The sequence below is a fragment of the Oncorhynchus masou genome, chromosome 3 (genome assembly GCF_036934945.1).
Source record: "Oncorhynchus masou masou isolate Uvic2021 chromosome 3, UVic_Omas_1.1, whole genome shotgun sequence".
NCBI classification, from domain to species: Eukaryota; Metazoa; Chordata; class Actinopteri; order Salmoniformes; family Salmonidae; genus Oncorhynchus; species Oncorhynchus masou.
The window spans coordinates 807,814-821,288 of NC_088214.1; the positions used below are offsets into that span (position 1 = coordinate 807,814).

Below are 13,475 nucleotides of genomic sequence, written 5' to 3' on the forward strand. Positions count from 1 at the left end.
CCACATGTAACCACAGACCACATGTAGCCACAGACCACGCCAGGACCTCCACATCTGGCTTCTTCACCTGCGGGAGCATCTGAGACCAGCCACCCGAACAGTTGATGAAACTCTGGGTTTACACAACTGAAGAATCTCTGCACAAACTGTCAGAACCGTCTCAGAGAAGCTCATCTGTAACCACAGTGCAGACCACGTGTAACCACGTCCTCACCAGGGTCTTGAACTGACTCCATTTGACCATGTAACCACAGCGTCGTAACCGACTTCACTGGATAAATGATCACCTTTGATGGCCACTGGCACGCTGGAGAAGTGTCCTCTTCACAGATGAATCCAGGTTTCAACTGTACCGGGTAGATGGAAGACAGCGTGTATGGTGTTGTGTGTGTGAGCAGTTTGCTCATGTCAACATTGTGAACAGAGTGCTCCATGGTGGCAGGTGGGGTTATGGTATGGGCAGACATAAGCTACGAACTGAGAACACGGTTGCATTTTATCTATGGCAATTCGAACGTTAGAGATACCGTGATGAGATCCTGAGGCCCATTGTCGTGCCATTCATCCTCCTCCATCACCTCATGTTTTCAGCATGATAATATACAGCCTCGTGTCACAAGGATCTGGACACAATTCCTGGAAGCTGAAAATGTCCCAGATCTTCCATGACCTGCATATTCACCAGACATGTCACCCATTGAGCATGTTTGGGATGCTCTGGATTGACGTGTAACGACAGCGTGTTCCAGTTCCCACCAATATCCAGTAACTCGCACAGCCATTGAAGAGGAGTGGGACAACATTCCACAGGCCACAATCAACAGCCTGATCAACTCTATGTGAAGGAGATGTGTGTCGCTGCATGAGGCAAATAATCACACCAGATACTGACTGGTTCTGATCCACACCCTGCCTCTTTATTAAGGTATCTGTGACCAACAGATGCAGATCTGTATTCCCAGTCATGTGACAAACATAGATCAGGACCTCATGAATTTATTTAAATGAACTGATTTCCTCATGAACTGCAACTGAGAAAAATATTTGAAATTGTTCCATCAGTGTAGATGCTCATTTCTCCTGTCTCCTCCCAGGCGGTGGCTGTTCAGTCTGCGAAGGAGGAGGATGACGATGAGATGGACCTCTTTGGGAGTGATGAGGAGGATGAAGAGGCAGTAACCACAGAGGCTGAAGGAGGAGAGAATCGCTGCTTACGCTGCCAAGAAGTCTAGAAACCAACACTCATCGCCAAGTCCTCTATCCTGCTCGATGTCAAACCTGTATGTTGTCCCCTGTCTGTCTTTCTGTCCAACTGGATGTCAAACCTTTGTCAATAGTTGAAACGAGTTGAAAGGCGGAAGGTATATCTAATGCTTTCTCCCACCTCTCCCTCCTCTCTCTTTCTCAGTGGGATGATGAGACAGACATGTCTAAGTTGGAGGAGTGTGTGAGGTCTGTTGTAGCTGATGGTCTGCTGTGGGGTCAGTCCAAGCTGGTTCCCGTGGGTTACGGCATAAAGAAGCTCCAGATCGGGTGTGTTGTCGAGGACGACAAGGTGGGGACAGACCTGCTAGAGGAAGAGATCACCAAGTTTGAGGACTATGTGAGTATCACACGCTGTAGATAACACAACTACTACTAGTGTATTATAGTGGCCTGAGGACACATTACCCTGATCTGAGATACTACTGCTAGTGTATTATAGTGGCCTGAGGACACATTACCCTGATCTGAGATACTACTACTAGTGTATTATAGTGGTCTGAGATACTACTACTAGTGTATTATAGTGGTCTGAGGACACGTTACCCTGATCTGAGATACTACTACTAGTGTATTATAGTGGTCTGAGGACACATTACCCTGATCTGAGATACTACTACTAGTGTATTATAGTGGTCTGAGGACACATTACCCCTGATCTGAGATACTACTACTAGTGTATTATAGTGGCCTGAGGACACATTACCCTGATCTGAGATACTACTACTAGTGTATTATAGTGATCTGAGATACTACTACTAGTGTATTATAGTGGTCTGAGGACACGTTACCCTGATCTGAGATACTACTACTAGTGTATTATAGTGGCCTGAGGACACATTACCCTGGTCTGAGATACTACTACTAGTGTATTATAGTGGTCTGAGGACACATTACCCTGATCTGAGATACTACTACTAGTGTATTATAGTGATCTGAGATACTACTACTAGTGTATTATAGGACACATTACCCTGATCTGAGATACTACTACTAGTGTATTATAGTGGCCTGAGGACACATTACCCTGGTCTGAGATACTACTACTAGTGTATTATAGTGGTCTGAGGACATTACCCTGATCTGAGATACTACTACTAGTGTATTATAGTGGTCTGAGGACACATTACCCTGATCTGAGATACTACTACTAGTGTATTATAGTGGCCTGAGGACACATTACCCTGATCTGAGATACTACTACTAGTGTATTATAGTGGCCTGAGGACACGTTACCCTGATCTGAGATACTACTACTAGTGTATTATAGTGGTCTGAGATACTACTACTAGTTTATTATAGTGGCCTGAGGACACATTACCCTGATCTGAGATACTACTACTAGTGTATTATAGTGGTCTGAGGACACATTACCCTGATCTGAGATACTACTACTAGTGTATTATAGTGGCCTGAGGACACGTTACCCTGATCTGAGATACTACAACTAGTGTATTATAGGACACATTACCCTGATCTGAGATACTACTACTAGTGTATTATAGTGGTCTGAGGACACATTACCCTGGTCTGAGATACTACAACTAGTGTATTATAGTGGTCTGAGGACACATTACCCTGATCTGAGATACTACTACTAGTGTATTATAGTGGCCTGAGGACACATTACCTGATCTGAGATACTACTACTAGTGTATTATAGGACACATTACCCTGATCTGAGATACTACTACTAGTGTATTATAGTGGCCTGAGGACACATTACCCTGATCTGAGATACTACTACTAGTGTATTATAGTGGTCTGAGGACACATTACCCTGATCTGAGATACTACTACTAGTGTATTATAGTGGTCTGAGGACACATTACCCTGATCTGAGATACTACTACTAGTGTATTATAGTGGTCTGAGGACACGTTACCCTGATCTGAGATACTACTACTACTAGTGTATTATAGTGGTCTGAGATACTACTACTAGTGTATTATAGTGGTCTGAGATACTACTACTAGTGTATTATAGTGGTCTGAGATACTACTACTAGTGTATTATAGTGGTCTGAGGACACGTTACCCTGATCTGAGATACTACTACTAGTGTATTATAGTGGCCTGAGGACACGTTACCCTGATCTGAGATACTACTACTAGTGTATTATAGTGGCCTGAGATACTACTACTAGTGTATTATAGTGGCCTGAGGACACATTACCCTGATCTGAGATACTACTACTAGTGTATTATAGTGGTCTGAGATACTACTACTAGTGTATTATAGTGGCCTGAGGACACATTACCCTGATCTGAGATACTACTACTAGTGTATTATAGTGGCCTGAGGACACGTTACCCTGATCTGAGATACTACAACTAGTGTATTATAGTGGTCTGAGGACACATTACCCTGATCTGAGATACTACTACTAGTGTATTATAGTGGCCTGAGATACTACTACTAGTGTATTATAGTGGCCTGAGGACACATTACCCTGATCTGAGATACTACTACTAGTGTATTATAGTGGTCTGAGGACACATTACCCTGATCTGAGATACTACTACTAGTGTATTATAGTGGTCTGAGGACACATTACCCTGATCTGAGATACTACTACTAGTGTATTATAGTGGTCTGAGATACTACTACTAGTGTATTATAGTGGTCTGAGGACACATTACCCTGATCTGAGATACTACTACTAGTGTATTATAGTGGCCTGAGGACACGTTACCCTGATCTGAGATACTACTACTACTAGTGTATTATAGTGGTCTGAGGACACGTTACCCTGATCTGAGATACTACTACTACTAGTGTATTATAGTGGTCTGAGGACACATTACCCTGATCTGAGATACTACTACTACTACTAGTGTATTATAGTGGCCTGAGGACACGTTACCCTGATCTGAGATACTACTACTAGTGTATTATAGTGGTCTGAGGACACGTTACCCTGATCTGAGATACTACTACTAGTGTATTATAGTGGCCTGAGGACACATTACCCTGGTCTGAGATACTACTACTAGTGTATTATAGTGGTCTGAGGACACATTACCCTGATCTGAGATACTACTACTAGTGTATTATAGTGGCCTGAGGACACATTACCCTGATCTGAGATACTACTACTAGTGTATTATAGTGGCCTGAGGACACATTACCCTGATCTGAGATACTACTACTAGTGTATTATAGTGGCCTGAGGACACGTTACCCTGATCTGAGATACTACTACTAGTGTATTATAGTGGTCTGAGATACTACTACTAGTTTATTATAGTGGCCTGAGGACACATTACCCTGATCTGAGATACTACTACTAGTGTATTATAGTGGCCTGAGGACACATTACCCTGGTCTGAGATACTACTACTAGTGTATTATAGTGGTCTGAGGACACATTACCCTGATCTAAGATACTACTACTAGTGTATTATAGTGGCCTGAGGACACATTACCCTGATCTGAGATACTACTACTAGTGTATTATAGTGGCCTGAGGACACATTACCCTGATCTGAGATACTACTACTAGTGTATTATAGTGGCCTGAGGACACGTTACCCTGATCTGAGATACTACTACTAGTGTATTATAGTGGTCTGAGATACTACTACTAGTTTATTATAGTGGCCTGAGGACACATTACCCTGATCTGAGATACTACTACTAGTGTATTATAGTGGTCTGAGGACACATTACCCTGATCTGAGATACTACTACTAGTGTATTATAGGACACATTACCCTGATCTGAGATACTACTACTAGTGTATTATAGTGGTCTGAGGACACATTACCCTGGTCTGAGATACTACAACTAGTGTATTATAGTGGTCTGAGGACACATTACCCTGATCTGAGATACTACTACTAGTGTATTATAGTGGCCTGAGGACACATTACCCTGATCTGAGATACTACTACTAGTGTATTATAGTGGTCTGAGGACACATTACCCTGATCTGAGATACTACTACTAGTGTATTATAGTGGCCTGAGGACACATTACCCTGATCTGAGATACTACTACTAGTGTATTATAGTGGTCTGAGGACACATTACCCTGATCTGAGATACTACTACTAGTGTATTATAGGACACATTACCCTGATCTGAGATACTACTACTAGTGTATTATAGTGGTCTGAGGACACGTTACCCTGATCTGAGATACTACTACTAGTGTATTATAGTGATCTGAGGACACATTACCCTGATCTGAGATACTACTACTAGTGTATTATAGTGGCCTGAGGACACATTACCCTGATCTGAGATACTACTACTAGTGTATTATAGTGGTCTGAGGACACATTACCCTGATCTGAGATACTACTACTAGTGTATTATAGGACACATTACCCTGATCTGAGATACTACTACTAGTGTATTATAGTGGTCTGAGGACACGTTACCCTGATCTGAGATACTACTACTAGTGTATTATAGTGATCTGAGATACTACTACTAGTGTATTATAGTGGCCTGAGGACACATTACCCTGATCTGAGATACTACTACTAGTGTATTATAGTGGTCTGAGGACACGTTACCCTGATCTGAGATACTACTACTAGTGTATTATAGTGGTCTGAGGACACATTACCCTGATCTGAGATACTACTACTAGTGTATTATAGTGGTCTGAGGACACGTTACCCTGATCTGAGATACTACTACTACTAGTGTATTATAGTGGTCTGAGATACTACTACTAGTGTATTATAGTGGCCTGAGGACACGTTACCCTGATCTGAGATACTACTACTACTAGTGTATTATAGTGGTCTGAGATACTACTACTAGTGTATTATAGTGGTCTGAGGACACGTTACCCTGATCTGAGATACTACTACTAGTGTATTATAGTGGCCTGAGGACACGTTACCCTGATCTGAGATACTACTACTAGTGTATTATAGTGGCCTGAGATACTACTACTAGTGGCCTGAGGACACATTACCCTGATCTGAGATACTACTACTAGTGTATTATAGTGGTCTGAGATACTACTACTAGTGTATTATAGTGGCCTGAGGACACATTACCCTGATCTGAGATACTACTACTAGTGTATTATAGTGGCCTGAGGACACGTTACCCTGATCTGAGATACTACAACTAGTGTATTATAGTGGTCTGAGGACACATTACCCTGATCTGAGATACTACTACTAGTGTATTATAGTGGCCTGAGATACTACTACTAGTGTATTATAGTGGCCTGAGGACACATTACCCTGATCTGAGATACTACTACTAGTGTATTATAGTGGTCTGAGGACACATTACCCTGATCTGAGATACTACTACTAGTGTATTATAGTGGTCTGAGGACACGTTACCCTGATCTGAGATACTACTACTAGTGTATTATAGTGGTCTGAGGACACATTACCCTGATCTGAGATACTACTACTAGTGTATTATAGTGGCCTGAGGACACGTTACCCTGATCTGAGATACTACTACTACTAGTGTATTATAGTGGTCTGAGGACACGTTACCCTGATCTGAGATACTACTACTACTAGTGTATTATAGTGGTCTGAGGACACATTACCCTGATCTGAGATACTACTACTACTAGTGTATTATAGTGGCCTGAGGACACGTTACCCTGATCTGAGATACTACTACTAGTGTATTATAGTGGTCTGAGGACACGTTACCCTGATCTGAGATACTACTACTAGTGTATTATAGTGGCCTGAGGACACATTACCCTGATCTGAGATACTACTACTAGTGTATTATAGTGGTCTGAGGACACATTACCCTGATCTGAGATACTACTACTAGTGTATTATAGTGGTCTGAGGACACATTACCCTGATCTGAGATACTACTACTAGTGTATTATAGTGGCCTGAGGACACATTACCCTGATCTGAGATACTACTACTAGTGTATTATAGTGGTCTGAGGACACATTACCCTGATCTGAGATACTACTACTAGTGTATTATAGTGGCCTGAGGACACATTACCCTGATCTGAGATACTACTACTAGTGTATTATAGTGGTCTGAGGACACATTACCTGATCTGAGATACTACTACTAGTGTATTATAGGACACATTACCCTGATCTGAGATACTACTACTAGTGTATTATAGTGGTCTGAGGACACGTTACCCTGATCTGAGATACTACTACTAGTGTATTATAGTGATCTGAGGACACATTACCCTGATCTGAGATACTACTACTAGTGTATTATAGTGGCCTGAGGACACATTACCCTGATCTGAGATACTACTACTAGTGTATTATAGTGGTCTGAGGACACATTACCCTGATCTGAGATACTACTACTAGTGTATTATAGGACACATTACCCTGATCTGAGATACTACTACTAGTGTATTATAGTGGTCTGAGGACACGTTACCCTGATCTGAGATACTACTACTAGTGTATTATAGTGATCTGAGATACTACTACTAGTGTATTATAGTGGCCTGAGGACACATTACCCTGATCTGAGATACTACTACTAGTGTATTATAGTGGTCTGAGGACACGTTACCCTGATCTGAGATACTACTACTAGTGTATTATAGTGGTCTGAGGACACATTACCCTGATCTGAGATACTACTACTAGTGTATTATAGTGGTCTGAGGACACGTTACCCTGATCTGAGATACTACTACTACTAGTGTATTATAGTGGTCTGAGATACTACTACTAGTGTATTATAGTGGCCTGAGGACACGTTACCCTGATCTGAGATACTACTACTACTAGTGTATTATAGTGGTCTGAGATACTACTACTAGTGTATTATAGTGGTCTGAGGACACGTTACCCTGATCTGAGATACTACTACTAGTGTATTATAGTGGCCTGAGGACACGTTACCCTGATCTGAGATACTACTACTAGTGTATTATAGTGGCCTGAGATACTACTACTAGTGGCCTGAGGACACATTACCCTGATCTGAGATACTACTACTAGTGTATTATAGTGGTCTGAGATACTACTACTAGTGTATTATAGTGGCCTGAGGACACATTACCCTGATCTGAGATACTACTACTAGTGTATTATAGTGGCCTGAGGACACGTTACCCTGATCTGAGATACTACAACTAGTGTATTATAGTGGTCTGAGGACACATTACCTGATCTGAGATACTACTACTAGTGTATTATAGTGGCCTGAGATACTACTACTAGTGTATTATAGTGGCCTGAGGACACATTACCCTGATCTGAGATACTACTACTAGTGTATTATAGTGGTCTGAGGACACATTACCCTGATCTGAGATACTACTACTAGTGTATTATAGTGGTCTGAGGACACGTTACCCTGATCTGAGATACTACTACTAGTGTATTATAGTGGTCTGAGGACACATTACCCTGATCTGAGATACTACTACTAGTGTATTATAGTGGCCTGAGGACACGTTACCCTGATCTGAGATACTACTACTACTAGTGTATTATAGTGGTCTGAGGACACGTTACCCTGATCTGAGATACTACTACTACTAGTGTATTATAGTGGTCTGAGGACACATTACCCTGATCTGAGATACTACTACTACTAGTGTATTATAGTGGCCTGAGGACACGTTACCCTGATCTGAGATACTACTACTAGTGTATTATAGTGGTCTGAGGACACGTTACCCTGATCTGAGATACTACTACTAGTGTATTATAGTGGCCTGAGGACACATTACCCTGATCTGAGATACTACTACTAGTGTATTATAGTGGTCTGAGGACACATTACCCTGATCTGAGATACTACTACTAGTGTATTATAGTGGCCTGAGATACTACTACTAGTGTATTATAGTGGCCTGAGGACACATTACCCTGATCTGAGATACTACTACTAGTGTATTATAGTGGTCTGAGGACACATTACCCTGATCTGAGATACTACTACTAGTGTATTATAGTGGTCTGAGGACACGTTACCCTGATCTGAGATACTACTACTAGTGTATTATAGTGGCCTGAGGACACATTACCCTGATCTGAGATACTACAACTAGTGTATTATAGTGGTCTGAGGACACATTACCCTGATCTGAGATACTACTACTAGTGTATTATAGTGGTCTGAGGACACATTACCCTGATCTGAGATACTACTACTAGTGTATTATAGTGATCTGAGATACTACTACTAGTGTATTATAGTGGCCTGAGGACACATTACCTGATCTGAGATACTACTGCTAGTGTATTATAGTGGCCTGAGGACACATTACCCTGATCTGAGATACTACTACTAGTGTATTATAGTGGCCTGAGATACTACTACTAGTGTATTATAGTGGTCTGAGATACTACTACTAGTGTATTATAGTGGTCTGAGGACACATTACCCTGATCTGAGATACTACTACTAGTGTATTATAGTGGCCTGAGGACACATTACCCTGATCTGAGATACTACTACTAGTGTATTATAGTGGTCTGAGGACACATTACCCTGATCTGAGATACTACTACTACTAGTGTATTATAGTGGCCTGAGGACACGTTACCCTGATCTGAGATACTACAACTATTGTATTATAGTGATCTGAGATACTACTACTAGTGTATTATAGTGGCCTGAGATACTACTACTAGTGTATTATAGTGGCCTGAGGACACATTACCCTGATCTGAGATACTACTACTAGTGTATTATAGTGGTCTGAGGACACATTACCCTGATCTGAGATACTACTACTAGTGTATTATAGTGGTCTGAGGACACATTACCCTGATCTGAGATACTACTACTAGTGTATTATAGTGGTCTGAGGACACATTACCCTGATCTGAGATACTACTACTAGTGTATTATAGTGGTCTGAGATACTACTACTAGTGTATTATAGTGGTCTGAGGACACATTACCCTGATCTGAGATACTACTACTAGTGTATTATAGTGGTCTGAGGACACATTACCCTGATCTGAGATACTACTACTAGTGTATTATAGTGGTCTGAGATACTACTACTAGTGTATTATAGTGGCCTGAGATACTACTACTAGTGTATTATAGTGGCCTGAGATACTACTACTAGTGTATTATAGTGGCCTGAGATACTACTACTAGTGTATTATAGTGGCCTGAGGACACATTACCCTGATCTGAGATACTACTACTAGTGTATTATAGTGGTCTGAGATACTACTACTAGTGTATTATAGTGGTCTGAGGACACATTACCCTGATCTGAGATACTACTACTAGTGTATTATAGTGGTCTGAGATACTACTACTAGTGTATTATAGTGGTCTGAGGACACATTACCCTGATCTGAGATACTACTACTAGTGTATTATAGTGGTCTGAGATACTACTACTAGTGTATTATAGTGGCCTGAGGACACATTACCCTGATCTGAGATACTACTACTAGTGTATTATAGTGGTCTGAGGACACGTTACCCTGATCTGAGATACTACTACTACTAGTGTATTATAGTGGTCTGAGGACACATTACCCTGATCTGAGATACTACTACTAGTGTATTATAGTGGTCTGAGGACACGTTACCCTGATCTGAGATACTACTACTACTAGTGTATTATAGTGGTCTGAGGACACGTTATGTAGTGACGTTACCCTGATCTGAGCTCTTCTATTTCAGGTCCAGAGTGTCGACGTGGCTGCCTTCAACAAGATCTAAGCCTCTCCTCCCTCCTCTCCTCTCTCCTTCCTCCTCTCCTCTCTCCTTCCTCTCCCCCTCTCCTCCCTCCCTTTCCTCTCCTCCCTCTCCTCTCTCCCTCCCTCTCCTCTCTCTCCTCCCTCTCCCTCTCTCCTCCCCTCTCCTCTCTCTCCTCTCCTTCCTTCCCTCTCCTTCTCCTTCCCCTCCTCTCTCCTTCCCCTCTTCTCTCCTTCCCCTCCTCTCTCCTTCCCCTCCTCTCTCCTTCCCCTCCTCTCCTCTCTCCCTCCTCCCTCCCTCCTCCTCTCCTCCCTTCCCTCCCTCCTCCCTCCCCCTCTCCTCTGCCCTCCCCCTCCCTCCCTCTCCTCTGCCCTCCCCCTCTCCTCCCCTCTCCTCTGCCCTCCCCCTCTCCTCCCCTCTCCTCTGCCCTCCCCCTCTCCTCTGCCCTCCCCCTCTCCTCCCCTCTCTCCAGTCATCCAAAGAGTTACTGCTGCTCTCTGCTTCCAGTTACTAATAAAACACAGCTTTAAGCACAAACACCTGTCTGTTTCTGTCTGAATGAGGGCAAACATGACTATATATAGGTCTGTTAATACAGGACTAGTAAAGGCCCAGTGAGGGGAAGCACTCCTGCTACGCCCCTCCACACAGCACCTGAGCCCAGTCGGGGGTACGGCTGGGGGTTCCCGTGTCCTCACTTCCCTCTACCCATCTCACACACACAGGTAGGGATTGGCTGTGTTCACGTTCAGAACCAGCAGCCTCATTTAGAAACGTTGCATATGCACCTAAAACATACATGTGTCAGTTTTCACACCGAAAGTTGCAATCGTAAAAACGGAACTTGACATGAATGTGCCGATCTTTCCCGCCAACCTTAGATCGCGCAGACTCGCTGCCAGAACGCAAACGTAGTTTAGTAGTCATGTGGAATATATATAAATGTAGTTTAGTTGTCATGTGGAATATATATAAACGTAGTTTAGTAGTCATGTGGAATAAATATAAACGTAGTTTAGTAGTCATGTGGAATAAATATAAACGTAGTTTAGTAGTCATGTGGAATATATATAAACGTAGTTTAGTAGTCATGTGGAATAAATATAAACGTAGTTTAGTAGTCATGTGGAATATATATAAACGTAGTTTAGTTATAGTCATGTGGAATAAATATAAGCGTAGTTTAGTAGTCATGTGGAATATATATAAGCGTAGTTTAGTTATAGTCATGTGGAATAAATATAAGCGTAGTTTAGTAGTCATGTGGAATAAATATAAACGTAGTTTAGTAGTCATGTGGAATAAATATAAACGTAGTTTAGTAGTCATGTGGAATAAATATAAACGTAGTTTAGTAGTCATGTGGAATATATATAAACGTAGTTTAGTAGTCATGTGGAATATATATAAACGTAGTTTAGTAGTCATGTGGAATATATATAAGCGTAGTTTGGTAGTCATGTGGAATAAATATAAACGTAGTTTAGTAGTCATGTGGAAATATATAAACGTAGTTTAGTTATAGTCATGTGGAATAAATATAAACGTAGTCATGTGGAATAAATATAAACGTAGTTTAGTAGTCATGTGGAATATATATAAACGTAGTTTAGTAGTCATGTGGAATATATATAAACGTAGTTTAGTAGCAGTCATGTGGAATATATATAAACGTAGTTTAGTAGTAGTCATGTGGAATAAATATAAACGTAGTTTAGTAGTAGTCATGTGGAATAAATATAAACATAGTTTAGTAGCAGTCATGTGGAATATATATAAACCTAGTTTATTAGTAGTCATGTGGAATATATATATGTAAATGTAGTTTAGTAGTCATGTGGAATATATATAAACGTAGTTTAGTAGTCATGTGGAATATATATAAACGTAGTTTAGTAGTCATGTGGAATATATATAAACGTAGTTTAGTAGTAGTCATGTGGAATATATATAAACGTAGTTTAGTAGTAGTCATGTGGAATAAATATAAACATAGTTTAGTAGCAGTCATGTGGAATATATATAAACCTAGTTTATTAGTAGTCATGTGGAATATATATATATATATAAATGTAGTTTAGTAGTCATGTGGAATATATATAAACGTAGTTTAGTAGTCATGTGGAATATATATAAACGTAGTTTAGTTGTTGTCATGTGGAATATATATAAACGTAGTTTAGTAGTCATGTGGAATATATATAAACGTAGTTTAGTTGTTGTCATGTGGAATATATATAACGTAGTTTAGTTGTTGTCATGTGGAATATATATAAACGCAGTTTAGTTGTTGTCATGTGGAATATATATAAACGTAGTTTAGTAGCAGTCATGTGGAATATATATAAACGTAGTTTAGTTGTTGTCATGTGGAATATATATAAACGCAGTTTAGTTGTTGTCATGTGGAATATATATAAACGTAGTTTAGTAGTCATGGAATATATATAAACGTAGTTTAGTTGTCATGTGGAATATATATGCTGAAACTTATTCAGAACAATAACAGGTTGCTCAATAGAAAAACAAGATACAATCGTTTGCTGTTTAAAAGAGCAAAAAGTATTTCTACTTTGCATTAATTAGAAATAAGCAT

The 13,475-nt window shown here is 40.6% G+C and overlaps 1 pseudogene; it reads left to right on the forward strand.

Moving 5' to 3' along the window:
* The window catches only part of LOC135508509 (elongation factor 1-delta-like), a 43,969-nt pseudogene extending 32,971 nt beyond the window's left edge, over positions 1-10,998 (forward strand).
* Positions 10,999-13,475: the final 2,477 nt, after the last annotated feature.